A 24443-nucleotide genomic window follows, 5' to 3' on the forward strand; every position below is an offset into this window, starting at 1 on the left:
GATCTCGATTGTATGTAAATAGTGCAGCACTCAGCCCTTCTCATCAGAAAATTGAAGACCAATCAGGTAAGTATATTATGCGCTCACTCAAAACATAGCCAGTGTCTTACGCAGAATTTGGGCATCATTTTAGGATTTAGCACTCCCAGCACAAAATTTCATATGATGGGAGAGTATAGTTGTAGCACCATCGATCACACACGAGGCGAGACGTAGAGAACTTCAATCGAGGCTTTATTGAGCAGACCTGTTCAGACTTGTTCCCCAGCAGCTCAGTCACAGAATGCAGCTGCGGGGAGTAAACCGGGTTTTTATACCCCGCCTATCTGGGTGGAGTCCAGTAGGCGGCAGATCCAATCGGGGCCCAGCATCTGTCCTCCAATAGCTCCTCGGCATTTATGGTGTACCGTATTACCCCTAATACATACCACCACATTCTCCCCTTGTTAAAAAGGAACCCGGCGGGGTGGTGGATGGTATGCTGGTAGGGGTTTACAGGATCGGTGCCTTAACCATTGAACTATATACACCATGCCGCTTTTACTGGGCCACTGAATTATTCACATTTTACCTGATTAGCAGCGTTAACTATTTACAACAATGCCGCTTTACTGGGCCACTGAATTATATACATCTTAAGTCGACTCGATGAGTCGAGATGGTACTCTGGTCGCCCTCTCCGATCGTCTCAGCCCGGGTGGTGGTGGTGGTGGTGCTGGCTCGGGTCCGGTCGACTCTGGGAGCATCGCGCTGTCCCTCTCTGTTTCCTTACTCCTGGGCGGGCCTGAGAGGCGAACCGATCCCCCCGGGAAGGGGGTGGCTGTGGGGTGCACCGGCGGGAGTGAGGGGGTGGTGATTGGTGTTGGGAGGGTGTGGGGAGCTCCGGCAGGCGCCAGGTCCCGCAGAGAGACCGTGTCCTGTCGGCCGTCTGGGAACGCCACGTAGGCGTACTGCGGGTTGGCGTGGAGTAGATGTACCTTTTCCACCAGTGGGTCTGAATTGTGCGCCCGCACATGTTTCCGGAGCAGGATGGGTCCCGGGGCTGCCAGCCAGGTCGGAAGTGACGTTCCAGAAGCGGACTTCCTAGGGAAGACAAGGAGGCGCTTGTGAGGCGTTTGGTTCGCGGTGGTGCACAGCAGGGACCGGATAGAATGAAGGGCACCCGGGAGGACTTCCTGCCAGCGGGAAGTTGGGAGAGTCCTAGACCGTAGGGCCAGTAGGACGGTCTTCCAGACCGTCCCGTTCTCCCTCTCTACCTGCCCGTTTCCCCGGGGGTTGTAGCTGGTCGTCCTGCTCGAGGCTATGCCCTTGCTGAGCAGGAATTGACGCAGCTCGTCACTCATGAAGGAGGGCCCCCTATCGCTATGGATGTAGGCGGGGAAACCGAACAGGGTAAAGATGGTGCAGAGGGCTTTTAAAAAATATATAAATTTATTAAAGTTTTTTTAACACAATTTTTCTCCCTTACAAACAATAACCCCCCCCCCCGTAACAAAAAAAAACGAGAAATCGCACAGAGCAAGATATATACATGGCAAAATGATATATTTACACAGCTTTGTACACTGGCCCTCACCCGTACGTGCCAGTTTCCCCAACCCTTCATGTTATCTCTTGCTCATCCACCCTCCCAGGCAGTCCCCCCTCCCCCCCCCCCCCCCCCCCCACCACCAAGGTTGCTGCTGCTGCTGACCGACCTTCCTCTAACGCTCCGCGAGATAGTCTAGGAACGGTTGCCACCGCCTGTAGAACCCCTGCGCAGACCCTCTCAAGGCGAACTTAATCCTCTCCAACTTTATGAACCCAGCCATATCATTTATCCAGGCCTCCAGGCTGGGGGGCTTCGCCTCCTTCCACATTAGCAAGATCCTTCGCCGGGCTACTAGGGATGCAAAGGCCAGAATGCCGGCCTCTTTCGCCTCCTGAACTCCCGGTTCGTCCACTACTCCAAATATTGCTAGCCCCCAGCTTGGCTTGACCAGGACTTTCACCACCTGAGATATTGCTCCCGCCACTCTCCAGAACCCCTCCAGTGCCGGGCATGACCAAAACATATGGACATGGTTCGCCGGGCTCCCTGAGCACCTTCCACATCTGTCCTCTTCCCCAAAGAACCTACTCAACCTCGCCCCCGTCAAGTGCGCTCTGTGGACCTTAACTTGTATCAGGCTGAGCCTGGCACACGAGGAGGAGGAATTAACCCTACCTAGGGCATCAGCCCACAGACCTTCCTCGATCTCCTCCCCCAGCTCCTCCTCCCATTTACCCTTCAACTCTTCTACCAGCGCTTCCCACTCTTCTTTCAACTCCTGGTGTATTTCCGACACCTTGCCCTCCCCGACCCATACACCCGAGATCACCCTATCTTGAACTTCTTGTGCCGGGAGCAACGGGAATTCCCTCACCTGTCGCCTCACAAAAGCCCTCACTCACCTGCATATATCTAAAGGCATTTCCCGGGGTAACTCGAACTTCTCCTCCAGTGCCCCTAGGCTCGCAAACGTCCCGTCGATGAACAGGTCCCCCATTCTTCCAATCCCCGCCCGATGCCAGCTCTGGAACCCCCCGTCCATCTTGCCCGGGACAAACTGGTGGTTACCCCTGATCGGGGACCATACCGATGCTCCCATTGCACCCCGGTGCCGTCTCCACTGGCCCCAGATCCTTAGCGCTGCCGCCACCACCGGGCTGGTGGTATACTTTGTCGGCGAGAGTGGCAGCGGTGCCGTCACCAACGCCCCCAGGCTCGTTCCTTTACAGGACGCCATCTCCATCCTCTTCCATGCCGCCCCCTCTCCCTCCATAACCCACTTGCGGATCATCGACACATTTGCTGCCCAGTAGTAGCTCCCCAGGTTTGGCAGCGCCAACCCTCATCGGTCCCTACTGCGTTCCAGGAACCCTCTCCTTACTCTCGGGGTCTTATTCGCCCACACAAACCCCATAATACCCCTGCCTACTCTCTTAAAAAAGGCCTTAGTGATCACGATGGGAAGGCACTGAAACACAAACAGAAACCTCGGAAGGACCACCATTTTGACCGACTGCACTCTACCCGCCAGCGAGAGCGGTAACATGTCCCATCTTTTGAAATCCTCCTCCATTTGCTCCACCAACCTCGTCAGATTCAGTTTATGTAGGGTCCCCTAACTCCTGGCTATCTGGATCCCCAGATACCGAAAGCTCCCCTCCGCCCTCCTCAGCGGTAGGTCCCCTATCCCTCTTTCTTGGTCCCCCGCCTGTAATACAAAGAGCTCACTCTTCCCTACATTGAGCTTATAGCCCGAAAACTCCCCAAACTCCCTTAGAGTCTGCATGACCTCCACCATCCTCTCCATTGGATCTGCCACGTACAGCAACAGGTCATCCGCATATAGCGACACCCGATGTTCTTCTCCCCCTCGGACCACCCCCCTCCATTTATTAGACTCCCTCAATGACATGGCCAATGGTTCGATCGCCAATGCGAACAACAGGGGGGACAGGGGGCACCCCTGCCTCGTCCCTCGGTACAGTCGAAAGTACTCCGACCTCCGCCGGTTCGTCACTACACTCACCATCGGGGCTCTGTAAAGGAGCTTAACCCAATTGATAAACCCTACACCGAACCCAAACCTACGCAACACCTCCCAGAGGTACTCCCACTCTACTCGGTCAAAGGCCTTCTCCGCGTCCATAGCTGCCACTATCTCCGCCTCTCCCTCCTCCGACGGCATCATTATCACGTTTAAGAGCCGCCGCACATTGGTGTTTAGTTGCCTGCCCTTTACAAATCCCGTCTGGTCCTCGTGGATTACCCCCGGGACACAATCCTCGATCCTCGTGGCCAGCACTTTTGCCAGCAACTTTGCATCCACATTGAGGAGCGAGATCGGCCTGTACGATCCACACTGCAGTGGGTCCTTGTCCCGCTTTAGGATCAAAGAAATTGTCGCTTCCGACATTGTCGGGGGCAGGGTCCCCTCCTCTCTTGCCTCGTTAAAGGTCCTCACTAGTAGCGGGGCCAACAGGTCTACGTACTTCCTGTAGAACTCCACCGGGAATCCGTCCGGTCCCGGGGCCTTCCCCGCCTGCATGCTCCCCAAACCCTTGCTCAGCTCCTCCAACCCAATTGGTGCCCCCAAACCAGCCACCTCTTGCTCCTCCACCCTCGGGAATCTCAGCTGATCTAGGAATCGTCTCATCCCCTCTTTCCCCGCTGGGGGCTGGGATCTGTACAGCTCTTCATAAAAGGCCTTGAATACCTCGTTTAATTTCGTCGCACACCGAACCGTGGCTCCCCTTCCATCTTTGACTCCCCCTACTTCCCTCGCTGCCATTCTCTTACGGAGCTAGTGTGCCAGCATCCGACTAGCCTTTTCCCCATACTCGTAGGTCGCCCCCTGCGCTTTCCTCCACTGTGCCTCCGCCTTCCCTGTGGTCAACAGGTCAAACTCCGTCTGGAGCCGTCGTCTTTCCCCAACTAATCTTTCCTCCGGGGCCTCTGCGTATCTTCTGTCCACTCATAAAATCTCCCCCACTAACCTCTCCCTTTCCATACCCTCTGTCTTCTCCCTATGAGCACTAATGGAAATTAGCTCTCCCCTGATCACCGCCTTCAACGCCTCCCATACCACCCCCACCCGCACCTCCCCGTTGTCGTTGTCTTCCAAGTACCTTTCGATACACCCCCTCACCTTCCCACACACCACCTCGTCCGCCAGCAGTCCCATATCCAGCCGCCACAACGGGCGTTGGTCCCTCTCCTCTCCCAGCTCCAGTTCCACCCAGTGCGGGGCATGGTCCGAAACGGCTATAGCCGAGTACTCCGTCCCCTCCACCCTCGGGATGAGCGCCCTACCCAGAACAAAGAAATCTATCCAGGAGTAGGCTTTGTGTACATGGGAGAAGAAACAAAATTCCCTGGCCTGCGGCCTTGCAAACCGCCATGGGTCCACTCCCCCCATTTGATCCATAAACCCCCTAAGTACCTTGGCCGCCGCCGGCCTCTTTCCAGTCCTTGATTTGGAGCGGTCCAGTGCTGGATCCAACACTGTATTGAAGTCCCCTCCCATTATCAGGCCTCCTATCTCCAGGTCCGGAATGCGCCCCAACATGCGCTTCATGAATCCTGCATCATCCCAGTTCGGGGCGTATACGTTTACCAACACCACCCACGTCCCTTGCAGCCTTAAGCTCACCATTACATATCGCCCTCCATTGTCCGCTACAATAGTCTTGGCCTCAAATGACACTCGCTTTCCCACCAATATTGCCACCCCTCTATTCTTCGCGTCCAGTCCCGAGTGGAATACCTGTCCTACCCATCCCTTTCTTAACCTGACCTGGTCCGCCACCTTCAGATGTGTCTCTTGGAGCATGGCCACGTCCGCCTTCAGTCCCTTTAAGTACGCGAACACTTGAGCCCTCTTCACCGGCCCATTCAGGCCCCTCACATTCCACGTTATCAGCCGGATTGGAGGGGCTCTCACCCCCCCCACGCCCCGCCGACTAGCCATCTCCTTTTCTGGGCTAGTCCCGTGTCCACACCTCCCTCACCCTCCAGTCCCCCAGAAGGGGTACCCTCGTCCCGACCACCTCTTCTGTGTCCCATTCCCTTTCGGCCAGTGCAGCAGCAACCCTTTTTCCCCCCCTTCCCCCCTCCCCTCCCCCCCGCTAGATCCCTGTCTAAGCTTTTTTGCTCCCCCCATGTCACTCCCGTAAGTCAGCTGACGCCTGCTGACCCCGGCTTCCCCCGCCGTCCCACTGACCTCCCCGCGTGGGAGTCTCCCAATCCATATGCATTCCTTCGTTCCCCTTCCCGCCTTTCTTCACGCGCGCGGGGAAAAAAACCCGCGCTTTCCAAAGCCCGCCCCGCCCCCTCTGGCGCAGCTCCTGTCGCGGCCTTGTCTCTCTCCCCCAGCCCATGTAACATTTCCTGCGTGTGATTGACCCCCTATATACAACAACCATCACACATCAAACCCCAAAACATCGCCCCCCACCCTCATAAACCCTCAGTTAGAGTCCAACTTTTTGGCTTGTACAAAGGTCCACGCCGCCTCAGGCGTTTCAAAGTAATAGTGTTGGCCCTTGTATGTGACCCACAGTCGCGCTGGCTGCAGCATTCCGAATTTCACTTCTTTCCGGTACAACGCCGCTTTGGCCCGGTTGAAACCCGCTCTCCGCTTTGCAACCTCCGTGCTCCAGTCCGGGTATATTCGGATCTCTGCATTCTCCCACTTACTGCTCCGCTCCTTCTTGGCCCATCTCAGGACCCACTCTCTGTCCGTGAACCGGTGGGACCTCACCACCATCGCCCTTGGCGGCTCATTTGCCTGGGACTTCTTCGCCAGCACCCGATGTGCCCCGTCCAACTCCAGCGGCCTCGAAGGGGCCTTCGTGCCCATCGTCGTCTCGAGCATCGTGCTCGCGTATGCCCCGGCATCAGCCCCCTCCACTCCCTGAGGGAGACCCAGGATTCGCAGATTCTTTCTCCTCAACCTGTTCTCCAGGTCTTCGAGTCTTCCCGCCCACCTCGTGTAGCGCCTCGTTCTGCTCCACTCTCACCGCCAGGCCCACAAGCTCGTCCTCGTTTTGACTGACTCTTTTCTGTACCTCCTGGATCTTAGCTTCGTGGGCCTTCTGCGTGATCCCGAGTCCTTCAATTGCCGAAAGCATAGGCGCCAACATCTCTTTGCGCATCTCCTCGCGCTGCTCCTCGAAGCAGCGCTTGATGAACTCCTGCAGCTCCCCTTTGTCCCTGGCCGCCGCCATTTTGTTTTCTTTCCCTCGCTTCTCCCGTTGCTCCAGTGCCGCTCCTTTGGCCATTACACTTCTGGTCCGTTTCATAGAAGTTGGCAGTGTTTGCTTCACCAGTCTGCCCCAAAAAGTCTAAGAAAACTCCTGAAAAAGGTCTGAGAGTCGGTTCCAGACGGGAGCTGTCGAATGCGCGACCTACTCCTCCATGGCCGCCACCAGAAGCCTCATCCCCGCCTCTTCAATGGCCTTGGTAGATCCTTTCACAGTTGTTCCCTCTGCTGCTAGAATTCACCTTTGGTAGAGTCAAGTCAGATTGCAGCTTTAAGCTTGCCCTTCCCCCGCCTGCATGCTGGAAGAGGCCTCTGTCTATTGCTGCAGCTCAAGCCAAATCCTTCACTGTTTCTGCCGGGTCTGGCAGCCAAAAGACACAACATTCCTGGGGGATACCGTCAGGGGAATGCTGCAGTCTTCTTCCCACACCGGGAAATGTCAAACAAATGCCGTGGGGGCCCTGTAAAAGAGCCCAAAAGTCCGTTCCAAGCGGGAGCTACCGAATATGCGACCTAGCTCTGCATAGCCGCACCCGGAAGTTGGTGCAGAGGGCTTTAATGACCGTGGCCGCGGTCATGTCGGGGCAGGGGATGGCGAAGGGGAAACGGGAGTATTCGCCAACGACGTTAAGAAAGTACGTGTTGCGATCGGTGGAGGGGAGGGGGCCTTTGAAATCCAGACTGAGGCGTTCAAAGGGACGGGAAGCCTTTACCGGGTGCGCTCTATCTGGGCTGAAAAAATGCGGTTTGCATTCTGCGCAGATTTGGCAATTCCTGGTGACTGTTCGGACCTCCTCGACGGAGTACGGGTGGTTGCGGGCCTTTATAAAGTGGTAGAAGCGAGTGACCCCTGGGTGGCAGAGGTCCTCGTGGAGGGCTTGGAGGTGGTCCACTTGTGCGTTGGCACATGTGCCGCGAGATAGGGCATCGGACGGCTCGTTCAGATTTCCAGGATGGTACAAGATCTCATAGTTGTAGGTGAAGAGTTCGATCCTCCACCGCAGGACCTTGTCGTTCTTTATCTTGCCCCGCTGTGCATTATCAAACATGAAGGCTACCGACCGTTGGTCAGTGAGGAGAGTGAATCTCCTACCGGCCAGGTAATGCCTCCAATGTCGCACAGCTTCCACTATGGCTTGGGCCTCCTTTTCTACCGAGGAGTGGCGAATTTCTGAAGCGTGGAGGGTCCGGGAGAAAAAGGCCACGGGTCTGCCCGCTTGGTTGAGAGTGGCCGCCAGAACTGCGTCGGATGCGTCGCTCTCGACTTGGAAGGGGAGGGACTCGTCGATGGCATGCATCGTGGCCTTTGCGATATCCGCTTTGATGCGGCTGAAGGCCTGGCGGGCCTCTGTCGACAGGGGAAAAGTAGTGGACTGGATTAGTGGGCGGGCCTTGTCTGCGTACTGGGGGACCCACTGGGCGTAATAAGAAAAGAAGCCCAGGCAGCGTTTCAGGGCTTTGGCACAGTGGGGGAGAGGGAACTCCATGAGGGGGCGCATGCGTTCAGGGTCGGGGCCTATCACTCCATTACGCACTACGTAGCCCAAGATGGCTAGACGGTCGGTGCTAAACACGCATTTTTCCTCATTGTAGGTGAGGTTGAGGGCGTTAGCGGTCTGGAGGAATTTGCAGAGGTTGGCGTCGTGGTCCTGCTGGTCGTGGCCGCAGATGGTGACGTTGTCGAGGTACGGGAACGTGGCCCGTAAACCGTGCTGGTCAACCATTCGGTCCATCTCCCGTTGGAAGACTGAGACTCCGTTCGTGACGCCGAATGGAACCCTTAAGAAGTGGTATAGCCGCCTGTCTGCTTCGAAGGCAGTGTACTTGCGGTCAACGGGGCGAATGGGGAGCTGGTGGTAGGCGGACTTAAGGTCCACGGTGGAGATGACCTTGTACTGTGCAATCCGATTGACCATGTCGGATATGCGGGGAAGAGGATACGCATCTAGCTGCGTGTACCTGTTGATGTGGTCTGGCTGTAGTCTACGACCATCCTCTGCTTCTCTCCTGTCTTCACTACTACCACCTGAGCTCTCCAGGGACTATTGCTGGCCTGGATTATGCCTTCCTTCAGCAGCCGCTGGACTTCGGACCTGATAAACGTCCGGTCCTGGGTGCTGTACCGTCTGCTCCTAGTCGCGACGGGTTTGCAATCCGGGGCGAGGTTCGCAAACAAGGAGGGTGGTTCGACCTTGAGTGTCGCGAGGCCGCAGATAGTCAGCGGGGGTATAGGGCCGCCAAATTTAAATGTTAAGCTCTGGAGGTTGCATTGGAAGTCCAACCCCAGGAGAGTGGGAGTGCAGAGATGGGGGAGGACATACAGCCGGTAATTTTTGAACTCTCTCCCCTGCACCGTTAGGTTTGCGATGCAGAACCCTTTGATTGCAACGGAGTGGGCCCCGCCGCCAGGAAAACTTTTTGGGCGCTTGGCCGAATTGCAAGTGAACAGCGTCTTACCGTGTCCGGATGAATAAAACTCTCCGTGCTCCCCGAGTTGATCAAACACGGCGTCTCGTGCCCGTTCACCATCACCTTTGTCATTGTCGTCTGGAGCGTCCGGGGCCGCGACTGGTCGAGGGTCACCGATGCCAAACGTGGTTGGTGCATCAGATCGTTGTCTTCAGGCAGTGTGGAGCCGTCCACGCTGGGGTCCTTGTCTGTCAGCTAAGATGGCGGCGTCCATGGATCGCATGCTGCCGGGGGTGGACAAAATGGCCGCACCCATGGGTCGCACGCGGCCCGTGGGTAGGAAGATGGCGGCGCCCGTCCCCCCCTCATGGTGTCCGGGGTCCAAAATGGCGGCGCCCGTTGGCCGCCCGTGGGTCGCTGGGGGGGTTGAGCCCGTGGTCCCGTTTGTTCCCCGGAGATAGCGGCGACCCCGCCGCGTAGTGCCCCTTTTTGCCGCAGCTTTTACAGGTGGCCGAGCGGGCCGGGCAGCACTGGCGGGGTGTTTCGGCTGCCCGCAAAAGTAGCAGCGGGGCCCCCCCGGGTGGTCTGGGATTCTGGCCGCGGACGCTTGCGGAGGAGTGGGGCGTTTTGGGAGGCCACGTCGAGGGAGGCTGCAAGGGCCCGTGCCTCTGTGAGTCCGAGAGAGTCTTCCTCTAAAGGTCTCTGGCGAATTTGCGACGATGCCAAACCTGCTACGTAAGCGTCTCTGATAAGGAGGTCCATATGTTCATACGCCGTTACCGCTGGGCAGTCGCAGTTTCTTCCCAGGATCGTCAGCGCATTGAAGAATTCGTCCAGCGATTCCCCGGGGATTTGTCGTCTCGTTGCGAGCTGGTAGCGTGCGAAGACCTGGTTGATGGGCCGTGTCGGGGCGGCGTGGCGCAATTCTCTCTCCTCTCCCTGGGGATTCTCCAACCCAGCGCAGGGTCGGAGAATCCTGGCCAATGTGTGTGTACCGTATATGGTTGTACAGTTACTTTCAGCAGTAAATTGTTCTGTTTAAAACAGACTCTATCCAATAATTACCCTTTCCTCTCCCTTCACAATGACTAAAATTTTTTAAAAAACAATTGAGGAAGGGAGCTTGAAAATCATCTTTTCATTGTTATAAGATCATAAGACATTGGAGCAGAATTAGGCCACTGGGCCCATCGAGTCTGCTCCGCCGTTCAATCATGGCTGATATTTCTCTCATCCCCATTATCCTGCCTTCTCCCCATAACATGATCTCCTTATTAATCAAGAACCTATCCATCTCAGTCTTGAAGACACCCAGTGATTTGGCCTCCATAGCCTTCTGCAGCAAAGAGTCTACAGATTCACCACCCTCTGGCTGAAGAAATTCCTCCTCATTTCTGTTTTAAAAGATCATCCCTTTAGTCTGAGATTGTGTCCTCTGGTTCTAGTTTTTCCTACAAGTGGAAAGATCTTTATCTTTAACTTCCACTCTATCCAGGGCTTGCAGTATCCTGTAAGTTTCAATAAGATCCCCCCCACCCCTCCTTCTAAACTCCAACGAGTACAGACCCAGAGTCCTCAACCTTTCCTCATACGACAAGCTCTTCATTCCAGAAGTCACACGGGATCAGAGGTGAGCTGGCAAGATGGATACAGAACTGGCTAGGTCATAGAAGGCAGAGAGTAGCGATGGAAGGGTGCTTTTCTGATTGGAGGGCTGTGACTAGTGGTGTTCCGCAGGGACCTTTGCTGGAGGAAAATGTGACTGGTCTGATGAGTAAGTTTGCGGACAACACGAATGTTGGTGGAATTGCGGATAGTGATGAGGACTGTCAGAGGATACAGCAGGATTTAGATAGTTTGGAGACGGTGAGATGGCAGATGGAGTTTAATCTGGAAAAATGTGACGTAATGCATTTTGGAAGATCTAACACAGGTAGGGAATATACAGTGAATGGTAGAACCCTCAAGAGTATTGACAGTCAGGAAGATCTTGGTGTACAGGTCCACAGGTCACTGAAAGAGGCAACACAGGTGGAGAAGGTAGTCAAGAAGGCATACAGCATGCTTGCCGTCATTGGCCGGGGCATTGAGTATAAAAATTGGCAAGTCATGTTGCAGCTGTGTAGAACCTTAGTTAGGCCACACTTGGAGTATAGTGTTCAATTCTGGTCGCCACACTACTAGAAGGATGTAGAGGCTTTAGAGAGGGTGCAGAAGAGATTCACGAGGATGTTACCTGGTATGGAGGGCATTGGCTATGAGGAGAGGTTGAATAAACTTGGTTTGTTCTCACTGGAACGACGGAAGTTGAGTGGCGATCTGATAAAGGTCTACAAAATTATGGGGGGGCATAGATAGAGTGGATAGTCAGAGACTTTTTCCCAGGGTAGAGGGGTTAATTATTAGGGGGCATAGGTTTAAGGTGCGAGGGGCAAGGTTTAGAGGAGATGTACGAGGTAAGTTTTTTTACACAAGCGTAGTGGGTGCCTGGAACTCGCTGCCGGAGGAGGTGGTGGAAGCAGGGATGATAGTGACATTTAAGGGGCATCTTGACAAATACATGATTAGGATGGGAATAGAGGGCTACGGACCCCGGAAGTGCAGAAAATTTTAGTTTAGACGGGCAGCATGGTTGGCGCAGGCTTGGTGGGCCGAAGGGCCTGTTCCCGTGCTGTACTTTTCTTTGTTCTTTGTTCAGGTATAGTGATCTGCATCACTGTATATACACAAGGGGTTAATATAAATACACTACAACTAAGTAACCACTAGAGGGAGCACTAGAGATGTATAAATAAGCAGACGAAAGCCAGGAAGTCACTCTTCACAAGAACGGCAGCTAGTGTGCAGGCCACGGACAGACAGCACAGATGTAACATCTAGTATAAGCTCCGGAGAGCGAACAAACTTACACAATAAAGCATTTACCTCAACTGGAAGACTACGAGCTTTATTCAAACATAAGAAATAATATATGGTACCAGGACTGGCTTCAGAACGCTTACTAGAAGATTACACAAGATGCAGGTAAAGGAAGAACGAACAGAGAAGAAAATTCATACCGGACATTCGACGTGGGGAGATTTCGCTGATTCGATGGAACTCGTCGGAACTCCACCACAGCTGGAAACAACCGGTAATTTACTTCATAACTGGAAAATGTTCAAACCAAATGGTCAAAATATATATTGTAGCTAGTGATTTGAGCACGGCCTCTGAAGAAACAAAAATAGCACTGCTACTAGCAGGACATGAAGCTAGAGACATCTATAACTGCTTTAATTACTTGAAAGGTGAAGACAACACCAAATTAGAAGTAATACACAAAAAATTTAAAGATCGCTGTAACACCAGTAACAATGCTGCTTTAAGACATTCAAGACCAGATTGTACAAGGAATCCATGATCAGGGACTCACGGAATCACCATTAAAACGGAAAGATTAACACTAGAGATCGCGATTGAAAAGTGCAGATCGCAAGAAAAAAATAACATTAAGTTTTTACCAAGAAAGAATGCCGAAAACGTTCTTCTCCACTGGTCTAAAAAAGTTTAAATGGCATCTGAGCACATTTTAACCAGCCCGGGAACAAAAGACGCAAATCTGGTTCTGCGCATGCACAGGAAACCTCAGCCGCGCATGCTCAGTTGAAAATAGCCATTTTGTGCGAAGATCGGTCTGCGCATGTGCAAGCCGCGCATGCGCAACTGAAGAAAGACATTTTGGATGCAAATCGTTCTGCGCTTGCGCAAGCCGCACATGCACAGTTGAAGAAAAAGCGCACAGTAAAGGAAAATTGATCTGCGCATGCTCAATCAATTGCTACGCATGGCGCCACCGTTAGAAGACTCAGACCAAGCCCACTTAAAGGGGAAAATGCCCGAAAATGACTCTCAAAAGCACAAAACCCCAAAATTCAACCTCAAAAGGCACAACATTGCCTGAACGTCTACCAGCAGTTGAAAACAACTTCCGCAGCAACCCGGAACTAGCAATCTGCAGCACAAAAAGTGAAGAGAACAATAATAAATCCGAAACAGCAGAAGATGATTTGTTTATCAAAGAATACTACTCAGACATGGCGAAGTGGTTTGGATATGATCAGAAATGCATCAGCGACACGGGTGAAAAACTCAACATGACTCCACTCATGGTAGATGAAGCCAATACCATGATGCAATGGCAGATCGTTGATAACGACGCCACACAAAGTGTACTGACTGACTCCGTTGAGAGAGCACAGATCGACTCCACAGAGAGAACACTGCACGACTCCACATAGAGAGCTATGAAAGACTCCACACAGAGAATGACGCAAGCCTCCACAGAGAGCTCATTGAGAGACTTCAGAATGGAAGCAATTAAAGACCCAGAGCGACAACCATGCACGAAGAAGATTATGAAGGTCTATCCACCTTATTTGAGCAACCAGAAGCAGACTATGAAAGACCTCCCAGTTCATGTGAACAACAAAAAGACTATGAAAGTCTACCCAGCTCATTTGAACGACAAGAAGACCATGAATGTCCAACCACTGTATGTACGAATAGTAACACAGTGATCACAATCAGCATACACGATGTGCAAGATCACAGCGAGACTGACATATCTCAGCTCGTCAGTACAGAAGCACTCAACAATCAAAGTAAAACTACTCTTGAGTCCAGTGAGACCGCATCAATTAAAACCTCATCCACTCTAGACAACCCACAAGAAACTGAAATCTTGACAATGTTGACTCTAGAAGAGGAGCACCAAGAGATCAACGAGGAAGCAGATCAACCTGAAATGACTCCAGAGGTCCAGTGAGACCGGATCAATTAAAACCTCATCCACTCTTGACAACCCACAAGAAACTGAAATCTTGACGACGTTGACTCTAGAAGAGGAGCACCTAGAGATCACCGAGGAAGCAAATCAACCTGAAATTGCTCCAGAAGAGGAGCACCAAGAGATCAACAATGAAGCAAATCAACCAGAAATGACTCCAGAAGAGGAGCATTAAGGAATCAAAGAGGAATCACATCAACCACAAGTGACTGATGTGACCAGGATCAATGCAACATCAGATCATTCTCACAATCCTCAAGCCGAAACGTTCAATGAAACGTCCAATACCACAAAGGACACTGATACCAACAACTTTGAGAATGATTCAAATCATCCACACGGAACATTCATTGAACGCAATAAGAACAACAACAAAAACCACAAGAACAGCAAGAAGCACAACAAAGACAACAACAGAAACAACAAGAACAACAACAAAAACAGAAACAACAAGCACAACAAAAACAAGAATGAAACAACAACCTGTACAACAACTCTACACATGAAGGACAATGTAACAGCAAAGTCCAAAACAATGGCAAGAGTACAAACATAACATGGCATGTCCACGAATCTCATAAATTCATATCTGCTCCACAACAAAAAAGCAAACCAGTTTTCAAGGCAGATGACATGCAGAATCAATACCGCAAGCACAGAAAAAAGTCCAGGTCAGACAATAAAGATGACATACAAATCAATACCGCAAGGACAGGAAAAAGTCCAGGTCAGACAAGGCGGATGACATACAGAATCAATACCGCAAGCACAGGAAAAAGTCAGTCAGCCAACAAAATTGATTTGATCATTCGAACACCTCATGATGACTTGTTGGTTACTTAAACCCAAGAACACTGACGCGTTCACAAAGAAATTACAATATCAACATCACCACATCAACAACAGAAGAAGAAAGAAACTCAATCGAATAAATTCATAAAGTTTGGACTCATAAATATTGTAAATTAAGATTGGACTCATAAATATTAGTTGGCTTTGTATAATCATCAATATGTTTTGTACAATTTTATTTAACAAAATACAGAAAATATGTAAAAAGAAAAAAGGAGGGATGTAGTGATCTGCATCGCTGTATATACACAAGGGGTTAATGTAAATACACTACAACTACGTAACCACTACAGGAAGCACTAGTGATGTATAAATAAGCAGATGAACGCCAAGCCACTCTTCACAGGAACGGCAGCGAGTGAGCAGGACACGAACAGACAGCTCAGATGTAACATCTAGTATAAGCTCTGGAGAGAGAACAAACTTACTCCATAAAGCATTTACTTCACTGGAAGACTACGAGCTTTATTCAAACATAGGAAATAATATAAAACTCCAACGGGAACAGACCAAGAGCCCTCAACCGTTCCTCATACGACAAGCTCTTCATTCCAGGGATAATTCTTTGAAGATCCTCTGGGCCTTTTCCAAGGCAAGCACATCCTTTCTTAGATACGGGGCCCAAAACTGCTCACAATACTCCAAATGTGGTCTGACCAGAGCCTTATATAGGCTCAGAAGTACATCCCTGGTCTTGTATTCCACCCCTCTCGACATGAATGCTAATATTGCATTTGCCTTCCTAACTGCCGACTGAACCTGCACATTAACCTTAAGAGAATCGTGAACAAGGACTCCCAAGTCCCTTTGTGCTTCTGATTTCCTAAGCATTTCCCCATTTCAAAAATAGTCCTTGCCTCCATTCCTCCTTCCGCTTTGCGCAAGTGAAGGAGACACAGCCGGAGTGAGATACATCCAGAGCGGGAATTTGGAACTTGGTAATTTTGTGCAGTGAGGTAATCAGGAAAGGTAACTGGGAGAGAACTAGAGAGCATCTGAGAACTGGGGAAGGTAAGTGATTTTTATTCATTTTTATTTTTATTACCTTTCCAAATTGTGTGTGGCGGGGGGGGGGGGGGGGAGAGACTGAAGTGACATCACAGTAAAGCTGTGACCTGATTGGCTGGTTGGGAATCTACACTAAATTTAAAAATTAAACATTGTTAAAACTAATTAAACATAATTACCTAATTATAATTTAGGGGTATCTAAGCAAAAGATCGAGAGTAGTGTATTTAGCTTTCACATTTATAGTAGAAATCTAGTGCCAGAAAACATATAGTGAACAGTAACTTTTAAAACATTTTTTATTGACGCAATGTCAATTAGAGGGGTGCAGTGCTCTGACTGTGAGATGTGGCAGGTCCGGGAGGCTTCCAGCGTCCCGGATGGCTTCATCTGCAGAAAGTGCACCCAACTAGAGCTCCTCACAGATCGCATGGTTCAGTTGGAGCCGCAGTTGGATGCACTTAGGCGCATGCAGCTGGCGGAAAGCATCATAAATAGCAGTTATATAAATGTGGTCACACCCAAGGTGCAGGCAGAGAAATGGGTGACCACCAGAAGGGGCAGGCAGTCAGTGTAGGAATCCCCTGTGGTTGTCCCGCTCTCGAACAGGTATACCCCTTTGGATACTGTCGGGGGGGTAGCCTATCAGGTGAAAACAGCAGCAGCCAGAGGAGTGGCACCACAGCTGGCTCTGATGTTCAGCAGGGAGGGTCAAAGCGCAGAAGAGCAATAGTCATAGGGGACTCTATAGTCAGGGGCACAGATAGGCGCTTCTGTGGACGTGAAAGAGACTCCAGGATGGTATGTTGCCTCCCTGGTGCCAGGGTCCAGGATGTCTCCGAACGGGTAGTGGGCATCCTGAAGGGGGAGGGCAAACAGGCAGAGGTTGTTGTACATATTGGTACTAACGACATAGGCAGGAAGGGGCATGAGGTTCTGCAGCAGGAGTTCAGGGAGCTAGGCAGAAAGTTAAAAGACAGGACCTTGAGGGTTGTAATCTCGGGATTACTCCCTGTGCCACGTGCCAGTGAGGCTAGAAATAGGAAGATAGAGCAGCTAAACACATGGCTAAACAGCTGGTGTAGGAGGGAGGGTTTCCGTTATCTGGACCACTGGGAGCTCTTCCGGGGCAGGTGTGACCTGTATAAGAAGGACGGGTTGCATCTAAACTGGAGAGGCATAAATATCCTGGCCGCGAGGTTTGCTAGTGTCACATGGGAGGGTTTAAACTAGTATGGCGGGGGGTGGGTGGTACCGGAGCAATAGGTCAGAAGGTGAAAGCATTGAGGGAGAACTAGGGATTCGGGCCAGTATGGCTCTGAGGAAGAGCAGACAGGGAGATGTTGCTGAAAACAGCGGGTCTGGTGGCCTGAAGTGCATACGTTTTAATGCAAGATGTATTACGGGTAAGGCAGATGAACTTAGAGCTTGGATTATTACTTGGAACTATGATGTTGTTGCCATTACCGAGACCTGGTTGAGGGAAGGACAGGATTGGCAGCTAAACGTTTCAGGATTTAGATGTTTCAGGCGGGATAGAGGGGGATGTAAAAGGGGTGGCGGAGTTGCGCTACTGGTTCGGGAGAATATCACAACTGTACTACGGGAGGACACCTCAGAGGGCAGCGAGGCTATATGGGTAGAGATCAAGAATAAGGAGGGTGGAGTCACAATGTTGGGGGTTTACTACAGGCCTCCCAACAGCCAGCGGGAGATAGAGGAGCAGATAGGTAGACAGATTTTGGAAACGAGTAAAAACAACAGGGTTGTTGTGATGGGAGACTTCAACTTCCCCAATATTGACTGGGACTCACTTAGTGCTAGGGGCCTGGATGGGGCAGAGTTTGTAAGGAGCATCCAGGAGGTCTTCTTAAAACAATATGTAGACAGTCCAACTAGGGAAGGGGCTGTACTGGACCTGGTATTGGGGAATGAGCCCGGCCAGGTGGTAGAAGTTTCAGTAGGGGAGCATTTCGGGAACAGTGACCACAATTCAGTAAGTTTTAAACTGCTGGTGGACAAGGATAAGAGTGGTCCTAGGGTGAATGTGCTAAATTGGGGGAAGGCTAATTATAACAATATTAGGCGGGAACTGAAGAACCTAGATTCGGGAGGATGTTTGAGGGTAAATCAACATCTGACATGTGGGAGGCTTTCAAATGTCAGTTGAAAGGGATTCAGGACCGGCATGTTCCTGTGCGGAAGAAGGATAAATACGGCAAATTTCGGGAATCTTGGATAACGAGAGATATTGTAAGCCTCGTCAAATAGAAAAAGGAGGCATTTGTCAGGGTTAGAAGGCTGGGAACAGACGAAGCCTGTGTGGACTATAAGGAAAGTAGGAATGAACCTAAGCAAGGAGTTAGGGGGGGCTAGAAGAGGTCACGAAAAGTAATTGGCAAATAGGGTTCAAGAAAATCCCAAGACTTTTTACACACTTAAAAAGCAAGAGGGTAGCCAGGGAAAGGGTTGGCCCACTGAAGGATAGGCAAGGGAATCTATGTGTGGAGCTAGAGGAAATGGGCGAGGTACTAAATGAATACGTTGCATCAGTATTCATCAAAGCGAAGGAATTGGGGGATGTTGAGTCTGGAGAAGGGTGTGTAGATAGCCTGGGTCACATTGAGATCCAAAAAGACGAGGTGTTGGGCGTCTTGAAAAATATTAAGGTAGATAAATCCCCAGGGCCGGATGGGATCTACCCCAGAATACTGAAAGAGGCTAGAAAGGAAATTGCTGAGGCCTTGACAGAAATCTTTGGATCCTCTCTGTCTTCAGGTGATGTCCCGGAGGACTGGAGAATAGCCAATGTTGTTTCTTTGTGTAAGAAGGATAATCCATGCAACTACAGGCCGGCGAGCCTTACTTCGGTGGTAGGGAAATTACTGGAGAATTCTTCGAGACAGGATCTACTCCCATTTGGAAGCAAATGGACGTATTAGTGAGAGGCAGCATGGTTTTGTGAAGGGGAGGTCGTGCCTCACTAACTTGATAGAGTTTTCGAAGAGGTCACAAAGATGATTGATGCAGATAGGGCAGTGGATGTTGTCTATATTCATAGAATTTGCAGTGCAGAAGGAGGCCATTCAGCCCATCGAGTCTGTACCGGCTCTTGGAAAGAGCACCCTTCCCAACCGCACACCTCCACCCTATCCCCATAACCCAGTTATCCCACCCAACACTAAGGGCAATTTTGGACACTAAGGGCAATTTAGCACGGCTAGTCCACCTAACCTGCACGCCTTTGGATTGTGGGAGGAAATCGGAGCCCCCGGAGGAAACCCACCAACACACGGGGAGAACGTGCAGACTCCGCAAAGACAGTGACCCAAGCCGGGAATCGAACCTGGGACCCTGGAGCTGTGAAGCAATTGTGCTAATCACTATGCTACCGTGCTGCCCACATATATGGACTTCAGTAAGGCCTTTGACAAGGTCCCTCATGGTAGACTGGTACAAAAGGTGAAGTCACACGGGAGCAGGGGTGAGCTGGCAAGGTGGATACAGAACTGGCTAGGTCAAAGAAGCCAGAGAGTAGCAATGGAAGGGTGCTTTTCTAATTGGAGGGCTGTGACTAGTGGTGTTCTGCAGGGTTCAGTGCTGGGACCTTTGCTGTTTGTAGTATATATAAATGATTTGGAGGAAAATGTAACTGGTCTGATTAGTAAGTATACAGACAACACAAAGGTTGGTGGAATTGCGGATAGCGATGAGGACTGTCAGAGGATACAGCAGGATTTAGATCATTTGGAGACTTGGGCGGAGAGATGGCAGATGGAGTATAATCCGGACAAATGTGAGGTAATGCATTTTGGAAGGTCTAATGCAGGTAGGGAATATACAGTGAATGGTAGAACCCTCAAGAGTATTGAAAGTCAGAAAGATCTAGGTGTACAGGTCCACAGGTCACTGAAAGGGGCAACACAGGTGGAGAAGGTAGTCAAGAAGGCATACGGCATGCTTGCCTTCATTGGCCGGGGCATTGAGTATAAGAATTGGCAAGTCATGTTGCAGCTGTATCAAACCTTAGTTAGGCCACACTTGGAGTATAGTGTTCAATTCTGGTTGCCACACTACCAGAAGGATGTGGAGGCTTTAGAGAGGGTGCAGAAGAGATTTACCAGGATGTTGCCTGGTATGGAGGACATTTGCTATGAGGAGCGGAGATTGAGGGGTGACCTGATAGAGGTCTACAAAATTATGAGGGACATAGACAGAGTGGATAGTCAGAGGCTTTTCTCCAGGGTAGAGAGGTCAAGTACTAGGGGGCATAGGTTTAAGGTGCGAGGGGCAAGGATTAGAGTAGATGTACGAGGCAAGTTTCATACACAGAGGGTAGTGGGTGCCTGGAACTCGCTGCCGGAGGAGGTGGTGGAAACAGGGACGATAGTGACATTTAAGGGGCATCTTGACAAATACATGAATAGGATGGGAATAGAGGGATATGGACCCAGGAAGTGTAGAAGATTTTAATTTAGATGAGCAGCATGGTCGGCAAGGGCTTGGAGGGCCGAAGGGCCTGTTCCTGTGCTGTACTTTTCTTTGTTCTTTGTTGTTCAAAGTGCTTAACCTCACACTTTTCCACATTGTATTCCATCTGCCACTTCTTTGCCCACTCTCCTAGCCTGTTCAAGTCCTTCTGCAACCTCCCTGCTTCCTCAATACTACCTGTCCCTCTACAGATCTTTGTATCATCTGCAAACTTAGCAACAGTGCTTCAGCTCCTTCTTCCAGATCATTAATGTATATTGTGAAAAGTTGTGGTCTCAGCACACCACTAGTCACCAGGTGCCATCCTGAAATGACCCCTTTATCCCCACTCTCTGCCTTCTGCCAGTCAGCCAATCCTCTATCCATGCCAGGATCTTACGCTTAACAGCATGGGCTCTTAACTTATTTAACAGTCTCCTATGCAGCAGCTTGTCAAAGTCCTTCTAGAAATCTAAATAAATCACGTCCACTGGTTCTCCTTTATCTAACTTCCTTGTTAACTCCTCAAAGAACTCTAACAGATTTGTCAGACTAACCTGCCCTTGACGAAGCCGTGCTGACTCAGTCCTACTTTATCATGCACTTCCAAGTACTCCGCGATGTCATCTTTAATAATGGACTCTAAAATCTTACCAATGACTGAAGTCAGGCTAATCGGCCTGTAATTTCCCGTCTTCTGCTTCCCTCCCTTCTTAAACAGCAGTGTTACATTGGAAACTTTCCAGTCCTCTGGGACCCTTCCTGCCTCCAGTGATTGCTGAAAGATCATCACCAATGCCTCTACAATCTCCTGAGCTATCTCTTTTAGGACCCTGGGGTGTAGTCCATCCAGTCCAGGTGATTTATCCACCTTCAGATCTTTCAGTTTCCCCAGAACCTTCTCTTTAGTGATGGCCATTGCACTCACCTCTGCCCCTGATTCTCCTGGAGCTCTGGCATCCCACTGCTGTCTTCCACCATGAAGGCTGATGCAAAGTAACTATTCAGTTCCTCTGCCATTTCTTTGTTTCCAATTATAACTTCCCCAGTGACATTTTCCAGTGGTCCAATTGTCATGTGAGAGTACCTTTAAGAAATGAGTGTTTATAAATGGGTATGTATATAAATATCTGTAGTGAGAGTACCTTTAAGAAATGGGTGTTTACTACTGCAGTGATGTCAGAGAGTGGGTGGAGCTGGGCTGTCTGTCAACTTTTTACTTTTGCTTTTGGCTTTTTGCTGCAGGGTGGGTTTGGTTTCATTTTAGTTTTGGAGAAGCTGCAATCACAGTAGGATGTGTGTGAATCTCTGCAAGTTTATAATTGTCCATTTGCTGATTTCAACATGGTAACTGTTTTCAGTAGTGAAGTTCAGCCTGATGTCTTTCTGTAAAAATATGTTTTTAAGTCTTCTGGATGTTAACAGGAAAGCTTAAAGGATTACTTAGTGTTGTAGTCTTTGGGGGTTGTATTTGAATTAATGGTTGCTAAGATGTTCACTGTATGTTTTAAAAAGGTTAACTTGAGTTCATAGAATAAACATTGTTTTGCTTTAAAAAATACTTTTCCATTTCTGCTGTACCACACCTGTAGAGTGGGCCGTGTGCTCCCCATACCGCAATCTATTAAAAGTTGTGGGTCAGGTGAACTCCATGATACGCTTTGGGGTTCTCTAAACCCTGGCCCATAACACAATGTTTATTTTTGCCTCTCTCTTACCTTTTAGATATTGAAAAAAAACCTCTTGTTTTAAATTACTAGCTAGCTTGCCCTCTTCTCCACCCTTATTGCTATTTTAATTGTCCCCTGCTCGCTTTTAAAGGATTCCCAGCCATCTGGCCTTCCTACTGATCCTGGCCACTTTTTATGCTTTTTCTGTTATGCTGTCCTTGACTTCTCTCATCAGCCATGGATGCGTTGTCCTCCCCTTGGCATGTTTCCTCCTCCTTGGGATGAATTTCTATTGTGCCTCCCGAATAACCCCCAAAACTCCTGCCATTGCTGTTCCACTGCCTTCCCTGCTGGGCTCCTTTTCCAATGATCTCTGGCCAGTTCCCCCCTCATGTCTTTGTAGTTACCCTTATTTAATTGTAGTACCGTTACATCTGATTCCAGCTTCTCCCTCTCAAACTGCAGGGTAAATTCTATTAAATTGTGGTCACTGTTCCCTAAGGGTTCCTTCACCTTAAGTTCCCTAATCAAGTCTGCCTCATTCAACATCACCAAATCCAGAATTGCCTGTTCCCTAGTAGGCTCTGTCACAAGTTGCTCCAAAAAAACATCTCTTAGACATTGGCCTATACGTTAGATGCTACTGATCTACCTTTGATACAAATAGAATGATTTTATATTTGCCTTTTTGCTTTCCAGCTAACATCTACAAATTGCGTACACAACAGAAGAAACATAAATCAACGAACAAGGTGATAGAAGAGAACTTCCTATCTGAAATATATCAGAACACATAAATCTTTCAAAATGCGCAGGTTTAAATAACTGTAATTTACAGATGTCGTTCAATCATGTGTATTGTATATTTTCCAGTCTGATTAAATAGCACTTGGATGTAGAATTCATAATGTTGGGAAGAGGGTCCACGCCCCACAGATACCAGCAAAGTGAAATAAAATCAAGATAGAAAATGAAGCAAATCAAATAGTGGGAGTTAGGTGGGCCCAAGCTTGGGTTTTAAAGGCATGCCGACTGTAAGAAAGTGAAGAATGAGGAAAGTAAGAAGTTACATAGTTTTCTGCTGCCTGGGAGAACTGAATTAGAGGGGCAAATTCATCTTGATTTTCACAGTATGGATGCAAAGAAGAGAAACAATGATTAAAATTTCCTTCATCCTAAGGTCAGAAGTGGGGGATTTTCCTTGATGAGTGCACAGTGTTCAGTTCCATTCACAACTCCTCAGATACTCAAACAGTGTGTGTCCATTTGCAGCAACTCGTGGACAACAGGTTGGGCTGTAAAGTGGCAAGTAACATTCATGCTATACAAGTGCCAGGAAATGAGAATTTTCCAAAAAGAGAATCTACCAAGCTCCACTTGACACTCAACAGTATAACCATTGCCAAACCCCCAATCCATCAACATCCTAGGGTGTCACGATTGACCAGAAACTGAACTGGACCATCCATATAAATGCTATTGCAACAAGAGCATGTCAGAAGCTGGGAATTCTGCAGCAAGTAACTTAACCCTTGACTCTCCAAAGCCTTTCCACCATCGACAAGGCACAGTTTGGGAGCGTGATTGAATGTTCACCACTTACTTGGATGAGTGCAGCTCCTACACTGAAGAAGTTTGAAAATTATCCAAAACAAAAGAGCCCATTTGACGTACACCTCATATTCCACTTTGAACATTCATTCCCTCTTCCTCCAGTGCACTGCGGCTAAAGTCTATTCCATCTATAAGGCAAGAGTTCTGATAGGGTGGAGGATTTGGGGCTGTAGGCTAGTTTGACCTAAGAGTTACCATGGTAAATTCTGCCTGATCTTTTCTGCCTTGTACAGTTTCATGCAGGCATACATACCAATTGCTGTACACTGGGATAACCTGTTGGGATTTTCAGAACAACCCAGAATCCCATCAGCCCCACCTCCAGAGGCGGGGTTTGGTGGGAGAGTATGGGTGAAAAGGGTGGAAAAGGACACTGGGGCAAAGGAAATGTAGAAATCCCAATACTCCCTCTCCCAGACTACAATTACAATAATTCTACATCAAAAATGGAGAGGAATTTCAAGGCTAATAAATCCAGCAAAAAGTCCCAAATTAAATGAATCAAGGAAAGTATGATGAGCACCTGAGGCACTAAAACCAGCATTAACAAACAGACCTAATTTAGATTGGAAGCTGAAGATGAAACCGCAAGATGGAAATTGAAAGAAGGAATCAGAAATTCAGGTTTGATTTGGCCGGTTCACATTGATTAAAAGCTGTAGTGATTTATAAACATGATGAAAGCCATTTATTGTCTACTCTTTTGGTGGAACTATTATGAAATCCCTGTTATATTAAATAGATAACCTGATCATGTCATTTTCTGTAGTTAATTTAAAGTTAAATAAAATGTTCTTCGCA

The 24443-nt window shown here is 49.5% G+C and overlaps 1 long non-coding RNA gene across 1 annotated transcript; it reads left to right on the top strand.

Annotated features, from left to right (window-relative positions):
* LOC140409619 (uncharacterized) lies at positions 1-24443 on the top strand. The gene is made up of 2 exons (XR_011940436.1): positions 1-66; positions 22728-24443. It is a non-coding gene; the product is annotated as an uncharacterized lncRNA (long non-coding RNA).

The sequence above is a fragment of the Scyliorhinus torazame genome, chromosome 3 (assembly GCF_047496885.1).
Source record: "Scyliorhinus torazame isolate Kashiwa2021f chromosome 3, sScyTor2.1, whole genome shotgun sequence".
NCBI classification, from domain to species: domain Eukaryota; kingdom Metazoa; phylum Chordata; class Chondrichthyes; order Carcharhiniformes; family Scyliorhinidae; genus Scyliorhinus; species Scyliorhinus torazame.